Below are 10341 nucleotides of genomic sequence, written 5' to 3'. Positions count from 1 at the left end.
AACGACGCCATACTAAACTCGGAGTAAGTTCGCGTCCGATTAAGTTTATTTTCCTAAATATTAGTTCTAATGCTTACTTTTGTATTTAGTTTATACATTTATCGAGTGTGATTCAGTTTAAGACTGAAATTGTTGCGAACCTTGTTAATACATATTTTCGACTCTGAATTCAGGTGAGCCTAGTTAATTAACTGTAATATATTCGAGCAAATAATAAAGTCAGCCACGTTGAGCAGGACAAAAGCCCGTTCTCGTGGGCGGTTTGTGCGGAGTTGGTGCACTGTTCGAAGCACGTGGTACCAAACGTCGTGACCGTTGGGTCCGACATCTATAAGACGTCGAGTGAACCGTCGTTGGAAAGCCACGTCTGCGACGCCGTCGACGCGTTGGTTTCACCGAAAGCTCAGTGGGCGTCGTTTCGTCGATAGGATACACCCGTCCCAGAGCCGCATCGAACCACAACGTAACTTGCACGTGGTAGGCGTTACGACTCGCAAGTAAATAAGCCGCGTGGCGTTTGCCGAGCAATATTAACGGCAATCACTCCACTGTGCTAGGGGATATTTGTACCCCGAAACTCAACGCCAGCGCGCGAGTCAACTGGGTGGTGTGAAAGCTTTTTCTTGGTATCGACAACGGCGACGCAAAGCAAGGTGAGTTGCGTCCAGCCTACTTTCGCTTGTGGCATCCACGAAAGCTCGAATTCGACTGCAGATTGCATCCGACGTGGGAACGCCGGCATTGAGAAGAAGCTAAGGTCAGATCTGTCCATCTTGAAGCTCGAATTTCAGTTACCTACAAACGAAACAGAAATTATTAGCAGTTTTGCATTTTGAACGTGACGTCACACACGGTTAGGGAATTAGGCTTTCCTTATTTTTCGCATCGAATTGAGAACCATTCGATAAAGTAATCTTGTTTTGAGATACGCGACCACGTATTGGTTATTTTGAATAAAATTACTCATAGTTTAGGACCACACACTTCACTTTTCTTTCGTCACGTCATTTTGAAAAGATTTTAGGTTGGCTAAGGTTTATTAAAGGTTAAGTATTCCCCTGCCTGATTGGTTATCGAGGGTTTTGTAAATATAATCTTAAATTTAGATCGTAGATAATGTCGGTAAGGTTGAGTCTGGTTGGTTTTTGATGACTTTGTTTGGTGTGTTGAAGTGCAACTTCGGTTCTTGCGTGACTTTGACCTGCCCTGAGTCGGCAGTCTCATCCGGGTAAATTTAAGCAGAGCTAACGGTCCTTCTTATTGAAGGTGGCGCTTAAGCCGTCAGCTTAAGAAAGCAGGACGGAACGTTACAAGGCGACACCCCATGGATTCGCGTTGGCATCTAGACACAAGCCCTCGAAGCAGACTTTTTTGCTTGATCTAATCTCAGGTCTCAGGTTCAGTGCGGCGCAGGTTCGTAATTGCTTGAGTCCACCAGTAAGCCGGTGACCTCCCATTCCTAGGGTGGTCTTTCCTAGGCATGGTGGCATCGCACGCACTGTTACCAGCTGCTTGCCGCTCAGACTGAGAGTATTGTGCTCGCGGCGGAGCGCTTCCTTAAACACCTCGTCGTCGAAGTACGATGTCTTCCACATACGAGGGCTAGGCCTCGCCCCTTCTTCCGCCCGCTAAATGCTGGTCGTATAGTCGATACCATAGCGAACTGCCAGGATGTCGCTGTGAGTGTAGCCATCATCCACCCTCCAGTTCGATCCCCTCGTTTGGCCAGGGCTCCAAAACGTAACGTCGATAATCGACTCGGCCCCGTTCCAGCTTTAGGTACTTTTGGTACCCACTTTGGCCAAGTCCACATCCAACATGGCCAGTGATTCCAACAGGATCTGCCCCCGTTGATTCGTGGAACGGCTTCCCCATTTCTCGGCCCAAGGGTTGAAGTCCCCCGCTATCACCACCGGCCTACACCCCATCAAGTTAGCCGTCAAACAATCCAGCATACGACCGAACTGCTCGATCGAGGTTGCGCATATCAGCTGCAGAAGAAGACCCTGTTGACTTTGGCAATGACGAAGCCCTCGTGTCACCAGACACCAACCCTGAACTCTGCTATGATGGCGATATCCGTCTCCCATTCAGCAACTGTCTGATTTTGCAGCACGCTTAAACGCCGGGCACTTCGAACCCCCCATGGGGTGCTTGCTGGAACAAATCAAACAATTGAGAGAGTCCAAGCAGCATTGTGCCTTATGTCCCTCCAATCCGCAGCGTCGGCAGAGCTTGCTTCTGTCAGGGCCTTTGCAGTCCCATTGCTTGTGCCCCGGTTCCAGGCACTTGAAGCAAACTTCGGGTTGCTCGTATATGCTCACAGGCACACCGACCATCCCACCTTGACGTCCCTAACTTGACTACCTTGGAGGCGCCCGCTGCAGATAGCCGAACCAATGCTACCTGCGTCCCTGCCGGACCTTTCCGTAGCCGAACGGCTGCGGTGGGCGTCTCCACTTCACACTGTCGCCGCATTGCCGTGACGAGCTCTTCGACTTCGGTGATCTCGTTCAGGTCTTTAACCTTTAGATTCACCTCCGTCGTGAGTGCCCTCCTCGCCTAGGACTTCCTCCGCCAACTTCTTGTAGGCGGCGCCCCTTTGCGAGACGCCCCGCTTCAGCAAGAGGATCATCTCGCCCATCCAGGTACGTCTTATTCGACATACGTCGGCGCCGAGTTCACCGAGCTTGACGTCACTCCTCATCGCCTTCAAGACGTTTGAGTACTTAGCCTCGTCCGTCTTGATGACTAGGGCATCGCCCCTGTCTTCGGTCACCCCCGACGTGCCAGCGAATACTTGAGCCTCAGTCTGGGTAGACTTTGGCATCATCGTCTTCGCTGGCACGCCCTCGGTCGATTCAACCTTGCCAACCTCATTCTGGGTAGACCTCGACTCCATGGATTTCACGGGTTCGCACTTGGCCGTCCCGACCGCCCTCTACAGCTTGGCGTCCAACATCGACTTTCGAAGTTTTAGCAAGCTCTCCTTGAGGTCCTTACTGATATTATGCTTCGATGACGCAAAGTCGATGAGCTGTTCCGTCGCCACCTCGAAGGCTGAAAGCCCAACGCGTTTGCGGTTCATCGCCCTCACAAGCCATGGGCCGTCCATGATCTCTACCGGCGTAGCCGGGGAGAAGGTTAACCCGTTAACGCCCAGTGATCTATTTATGGATCAGAAGCGCTTAACGCCCAGTGATCTATTTATAGATCAGTTACATTTTTTATTTCTGTTGGGAAGTTTTGGCTCTGAAGTTGTACATGTCTTCGTCAATATTGTTTTTCTAACTAATATCTTTCATATGGTGAACAATTTAAATCGTAACTGACTCACTAGGTGGCGTAAGCGTCCATAGAAAACTGAACTTTTTCATACAAAAATCAAGTAATGAGTAGTGAACGTCCAAACAGCATCACTCTATACCTAGAGAACCTGACTAGTTAGCTACATGGAGTCTTCAGCAAAGTTGTTCAGAGTATCTTGGCTGTTCAAGAACTGATCCAAATAATTCTGAATTTTTGTACGAGGTGGCGCTAGTGAGCGTTTAAATTTGTTTCGCATAAAACATCGATCAGTATCTCCCGACCCTGACTAGTTAGCAACATGGAGTCTTCAGCAAAATTGTTCAGAGCATCTTGGCGGATCAAGAACTGATCCAAATAATTCTGAATTTTTGTACGAGGTGGCGCTAGTGAGCGTTTAAATTTGTTTCGCATAAAACATCGATCAGTATCTCCCGACCCTGACTAGTTAGCAACATAGAGTCTTCAGCAAAGTTGTTCAGATTATCTTGGCGGTTCAACAACTGATCCAAATAATTCTAAATTTTTGCATGAGGTGGCGCTAGTGAGCATCCAAACGTCTTCTGCATGAAACATCAATCTGTATCTCAAGAACCTGATTAGTTAGCTTCATGGAGTCTTCAGCAATATTGTTCAGAGTACTTCGGCGGGTCAAGAACTGATCCAAATAATTCTGAATTTTTGTACGAGGTGGCGCTAGTGAGCGTTTAAATACGTTTCGCATAAACATCCATCAGTATCTCCCGACCCTGACTAGTGTCTTCAGCAATGTTGTTCAGAGTATCTTGGCGGTTCAACAACTGATCCAAATAATTCTAAATTTTTGCATGAGGTGGCGCTAGTGAGCATCCAAACTTCTTCTGCATAAAACAACAATCTGTATCTCAAGAACCTGATTAGTTAGCTACATGGAGTCTTCAGCAAAATTGTTCAGAGTATCTTAGCGGCTCAACAATTGATCCAAATAATTCTGAATTTTTGTACGAGGTGGCGCTAGTGAGCATCCAAACTTCTTTTGCATAGGACATCAATCTGTATCACCGGCCGGATGAAGAAAAATAATCAAATAATACTCCACTGCACAGTTCTAAAGGACCTTCCACAAACAAACTCGTTGTGAAACACCGGAAGTGGCGAAAGACACATAAAAACCAGTTCGCTAATACGCGTACCAATTCGTATTAACCGATATCGTTTCGATATTGGACCGATATTGGTTTCAAAGCAGCCATATTGAGCAAGTCATGAACGCCATGGCCGTTATAAAACCAAACAGTGCAGTATAGATCGTTATGTAGAGAAGAAATCTTTTTCAAAGCGTCCAAACAACAACCAATAAAGTTTATTTCGAGTGATCCGTGAGTGTGCGTGTGTTGAGCTGTAAGAACCTTTTCAACAATGTGCGTCGCACAAAAAAAAGAATGTGACGATGAATGAATTTGCTCCTCTAGGCAATGTGCAACCAAATGTTGTAGGGAAAAGTGTGGGGGAGGCAGGACAAGAGAGGGAGATAGAGTGGGTGTGAGAGAGATAGAGTGAGACAGAGAGAAAGAGAGCGAGAGATAAAGAGCGAGAGAGAAAGCGTGAGAGAGTGACAGAGAAAGAGTGAGAGATTGAGAGAGAAAGAGTGAGAGAGTGGGAGAGAAAGTGAGAGAGTGGGAGAGAAAGAGTGAGAGAGTGGGAGAGAAAAAGTGAGAGAGTGGGAGAGAAAGAGTGAGAGAGTCAGAGAGAAAGAGTGAGAGAAGAGCGAGAGAGAGTGGAAGAGAAAGAGTGAGAGAGTCAGAGAGAAAGAGTGAGAGAAGAGCGAGAGAGAGTGAAAGGGTGAGAGAGAGAGTGAGAAAAAGTGAGAGAGTGGGAGAGAAAAGTGAGAGAGTGAGAGAGAAAGAGTGAGAGAATGGGAGAGAAAAGTTAGAGAGTGAAAGAGAAAGAGTGAGAGAAGAGCGAGAGAGTGGAAGAGAAAGATTGAGAGAGAAGAGCGAGAGAGAATGAGAGAGAGTGAGAGAGAGCGAGAGAGAAAGAGTGAGAGAGAGAGAGAGAGAGAGAGTGAGAGAAAGAGTGAGAGAGAAAAGGAGTGAGAGAGAGGTGTGTGAGAGAGAAAGAGTGAGAGAGAGAGAGAAAAAAAATTCCAATTACTTGATTCGTTCTCGAGTCAGACACAAAATTGTAGTTCATTTGCAGAGGAACCCCCGGACCCCCATCCCCTCTGGCTAAATTTAGAAGGGATTTCCAACTAGCATAAAGACTTTCTCCGGTCTCCCTGCATCTCCCAAAAACTATATGTTGCTTGTGCCGATTATAATTGCTATCGATTATACTGCTTAATCGGTTCAATCATTTTTCCATCATTTTCAGCACATATGGCCCACCGTGCTAAAAAAAATTGTGACCGTAGATTTCAGGTTTATTATTTTAATATGTTGAGATGTTCCTGAAAAAATCTAGCGATTATCATAAAAGTGAGTTAATTCGGGCGTTAATGGGTTAAGTGGCCCACGCTGGCGCTGCGCACCGAGCTGCCGACTATTGCCTCCGGCCTCCTAGGCGGAGACCTTGACAACCCACCTCTTACGAAGGGGTTGTCGCATACACTACTACCACTAATTGAAGAATTGACTTGGTTTTCCATTTTGATCCACGAGTTGCTCGGGAAAAGAGGTCCACCATGCCAGAGTCCAGCATGACGCGGTAAGGGACAATTACTGTGGAGGGTGCCCAGGTACCCCACAGGCTCCGTTGAAGGCCTATCTCATTATTTCACATCCCCTCGGCACGGGTCGCTTAACGCCTTGCCATTAGGGGTTAGGGACGATGGTCCCCTTGGTGTGTGTGTGCGCAAAAAGTCTAGCTCATTTTTTTTGTACTTACCCTTAACCGATTCCCTCGCAACAAGTTGCTTTCGACGGGGAAACTTGTCCCATTGTCTCCTATGGAAAATTCGCCGGATCGAACAGAAGTTTTGGCCAAAATACTTTTTTTATACCAAAAGTGCGTAGAAATTACTCACTCGAAAGAAACGAGAAAGGCACTATCACCGCTAGGTGGATTAATCTGGGTTTTTCAAAATTTATATGAGCAATTGTCCACTCTGATGGAAGGGGTATCGAAAAATGATCAAAAACTGTCCACTTCTTCCTCTTCATTTCTTACACTTTATTTGTCACTTCCATTAGATCCCATAATCAGCGTATTCTTCCGTCAAATCACGAAAATTTCAAAGGCCGCGTAGAAATTGTAAGAGTCAGCGACGATCCAGAAGCATGCCATGATTACCAAACTGTTACTACACAGAAAAAAATAATGAAAAATAAACAACGCGTAAAACTTGGCATGCGGAAATTTACGCTATTCTACGCTGAAATGGTCCTCTTGCTAACAAAATTGCTTACAACTTGTATGCAAAATTCACGTCAAATATTGTATACATTTAGGCTATATCCCGTATGGAATTACGTTAATAATGGCGTTCCATTTATGTGCATGATTTTTAGCGTAATTTTCAGTGGATTTTTCTATCTGTGTATGTATAGCAAATAAATAATTTATTGATTTTTTCATTTACTATCTGAACATCGTATAAGATAGACGTGTTCTTAATCGATATTTAGTCATATTCCTACAGGTTATGGGCCTGCTAGAACGTTTTCTCACTAAGACGTTTTGAAACCAATAGACGTTAGTCTGATCGAGATTCTGGCGCAATTGTATTTGCCAGAAGTGATCGAAACGAAGAGATTAGGAATCGAACGGCTTGAAAGTGGAAATTATGAAAACTGCGATTGGAAACTCGTGAAGACTCGTGCCTTCTTATGCGAGATGAGTTTTGTAGCTTACGACCTTACGTATACCGATGGCGATGATATGGACGTTATGCAAAAAAATTCACGCTTCGATTGTTGTGCTGTTCAATAGATGGTCTCTATATGCCTCCCGTTCACACTCTGTCGCTTCATACTTGTTCGCGCCCTATCAAACAGCTCTCAATCTGTTGATTTTCAAACAAATAACTTTTAATTATCTACTCCTTCCCTTCATACTTCGAATAGGACTGACCGATAAAGCCATAGACAAATCAATCTTAAGAATATGTAGAATATGCAGAAGAAATGTTATCAAGCGGATTTTTGACAAGTAGCAATATGGTTTCATTCGAAATTTCCTTAATTTGAATTAATTTTAATCAAAATTTAAATTATTTTGAGATTATGAGCACATAAAATTTTTTATAGAAAAGGGTGAATTGTTTGAATATTTAAATCCCATATGAAATGAATTCTGTTGTTTTAATTTGTAGATCAACCTGAAATCAAATGTCGAACACAGACTTGCTAAATAATTGTTGAACCCCTCGTCAGTACCACCCCTGCCTCCTTCGCCCACCGACAGCTGCAACCCATCGAATGTGTGTCGAGTGGAGTACAGTAGTGGGCATTAGTGCACTTTTCTCTTTGTTCCGACATTAACAGCCGGAGCCGAATCCGAACGATACGGCATGCCCTTCGCAGTTTTGCTCCAGAGATCTTTCGCCCTCGCATGGTTCCGTTTTGTCAACAAGTGGCATACTTCCAGGCGCAACCTCTTCCTCCATCATCATCATCATCCGCTTTCCTTTCATCTCGCGCACGAGGACGACGTGTTTTCATTGTCGGTAGTCGTTATTCTTTTGTCTCATTCCTCTCTGGTCGCTAGTTTTCGACGTTGCTGCTCCACTACTGACAGTGTCAACATCCAGGTGGCGACCATTATCGCAAGGCTATTGTTTGTTCACTACTGGAAGAGCCTCAGCGAGAGGTTGCTCCCTCTTTGGAACAAAGTTCCCGTTTCGGGGTCGATTTCCACAAAACACTTTCGGATGGGGCTTAAGTAGTCACTGAGGAAATCCCGTTTGATTGTTAGGCATCATTCGAAAAGCGGTGGTTCCTGATAGTATCGAAATATAATTGTAGCCCACATCATCACCCATCGATTTTCTTTCAACAGTCATAGTTGGTCCCATTGAGTCATTTATACCAGTCTTCCCTAACATGGATCTCCATGTACTCCACAAGGCTAGTGGAGGGTCGCCCATTGCCTTTTTACAACTCCTGTCAGTTCCATCACATCAGCCTTTGTTATTTTCGACTGTCTTGTATTATACAAGTCAGACGTTGCATCAGCGCTTGTTGATTGACTCAAAAGTTCTGTGTACTTAAGTAAACTATATTACATCATACAGATTTTGGATGATCCCATTGAAGTTTGTCACTGCGTCTGTTCAAATTTTTGAAGTTCGTTAAAAAATGTGTGTTGTTGTTTCCCAGCGTTTTTTTTTTTCAGATAAAAAACAACCACGCTGCGTTTCCTGCGAAAGATTTAGGCCACCAAATTTGGAGTGACACACCAAATCCTCGATTCGGCCATTGTTCTCGCAATCCCTCCGCAATTTATCCCGCCAAACATGTATGGAGTTCAAAAAGATAGAAAAAACAAATACGAACCGAAACGAAACACAACCTGGATGGATATAGATTGTGACGAAGGGAGGTGGTGGTGCTTTCCTCATTTTTATTATCCTTTTGACAATGATACGGCGAAGCTTCCACATCATCGCTACCGTTCGCTGTTGGACATAATTTTCCATCACCTTTTATTTGGCGTCCAATTTTACAGCGTCACCCCGCGCCGACCGACCGGGGCAAAAGAATGGTAATCCAACGAAAAGCAGCTTTTCTTTTATGACGTGTTCGCGTTCGGTCCCGGTTCCCTTCTTCGTGGAAATGGGAAATAGATGTAATGTTTCCACCGAACACACGTACACACATTCGTACACATGCCTACTTGCTTCTGTGTGAACAAACAAACGAACAGATATGGTCGTCGCCCTGGTTATGATGATGGCTTACCGAATTGCTGTCGGAATGTTTGAACTGCTAGAGAGGTGGTCAAGGTTGATTAAATTCTGACTTTCTAGTGGAAATTTGCTTTCACTCACTGAACTAAACGTGTGGGACGGGCAAAAGGGCGATACGGTTCGTTGCTGAAAGGGTTGGCATATTGATGCCGGCCGTGCGCACGAGGGGGATTTGTTGATGGGTTGTCGGAGTAGTTTGCGATTGATTGATTGCGATAGTATCTACCACGATTGTCCGAACTGACTAATCAATCAACTTGATGCGCTTCCTCTATATTTATTTAGGTAATCCGAATTTTTATTCTTCAGAAAAATTATGAATTCGAACACAAAAGTTTCTCTCCAGAAGCTGGAAAGCTTCTCTCCAGAAGCTGGAAAGCCTCTTTCCAGAAGCTGGAAAACTTCTTACCAGAAGCTGGAAAACTTCTTACCAGAAGCTGGAAAGCCTCTTTCCAGAAGCTGGAAAGCCTCTTTCCAGAAGCTGGAAAGCCTCTTTCCAGAAGCTGGAAAGCCTCTTTCCAGAAGCTGGAAAGCCTCTTTCCAGAAGCTGGAAAGCCTCTTTCCAGAAGCTGGAAAGCCTCTTTCCAGAAGCTGGAAAGCCTCTTTCCAGAAGCTGGAAAGCCTCTTTCCAGAAGCTGGAAAGCCTCTTTCCAGAAGCTGGAAAGCCTCTTTCCAGAAGCTGGAAAGCCTCTTTCCAGAAGCTGGAAAGCCTCTTTCCAGAAGCTGGAAAGCCTCTTTCCAGAAGCTGGAAAGCCTCTTTCCAGAAGCTGGAAAGCCTCTTTCCAGAAGCTGGAAAGCCTCTTTCCAGAAGCTGGAAAGCCTCTTTCCAGAAGCTGGAAAGCCTCTTTCCAGAAGCTGGAAAGCCTCTTTCCAGAAGCTGGAAAGCCTCTTTCCAGAAGCTGGAAAGCCTCTTTCCAGAAGCTGGAAAGCCTCTTTCCAGAAGCTGGAAAGCTTCCTTCCAGAAGCTGGAAAGCTTCCTTCCAGAAGCTGGAAAGCTTCCTTCCAGAAGCTGGAAAGCTTCCTTCCAGAAGCTGGAAAGCTTCCTTCCAGAAGCTGGAAAGCTTCCTTCCAGAAGCTGGAAAGCTTCCTTCCAGAAGCTGGAAAGCTTCCTTCCAGAAGTTGGAAAGCTTCCTTCCAGAAGCTGGAAA

General features: G+C 45.2%; 1 protein-coding gene across 1 annotated transcript in view; it reads left to right on the top strand.

Moving 5' to 3' along the window:
* LOC134203692 (polypyrimidine tract-binding protein 1) overlaps nt 1-10341 on the top strand; it is a 723317-nt gene that overhangs the window by 137921 nt on the left and 575055 nt on the right. The gene's annotated exons all lie outside the window — the stretch shown is intronic.

The sequence above is a fragment of the Armigeres subalbatus genome, chromosome 1 (assembly GCF_024139115.2).
Source record: "Armigeres subalbatus isolate Guangzhou_Male chromosome 1, GZ_Asu_2, whole genome shotgun sequence".
Classification (NCBI taxonomy): domain Eukaryota; kingdom Metazoa; phylum Arthropoda; class Insecta; order Diptera; family Culicidae; genus Armigeres; species Armigeres subalbatus.
This window is presented reverse-complemented; position numbering and strand designations above follow the sequence as displayed.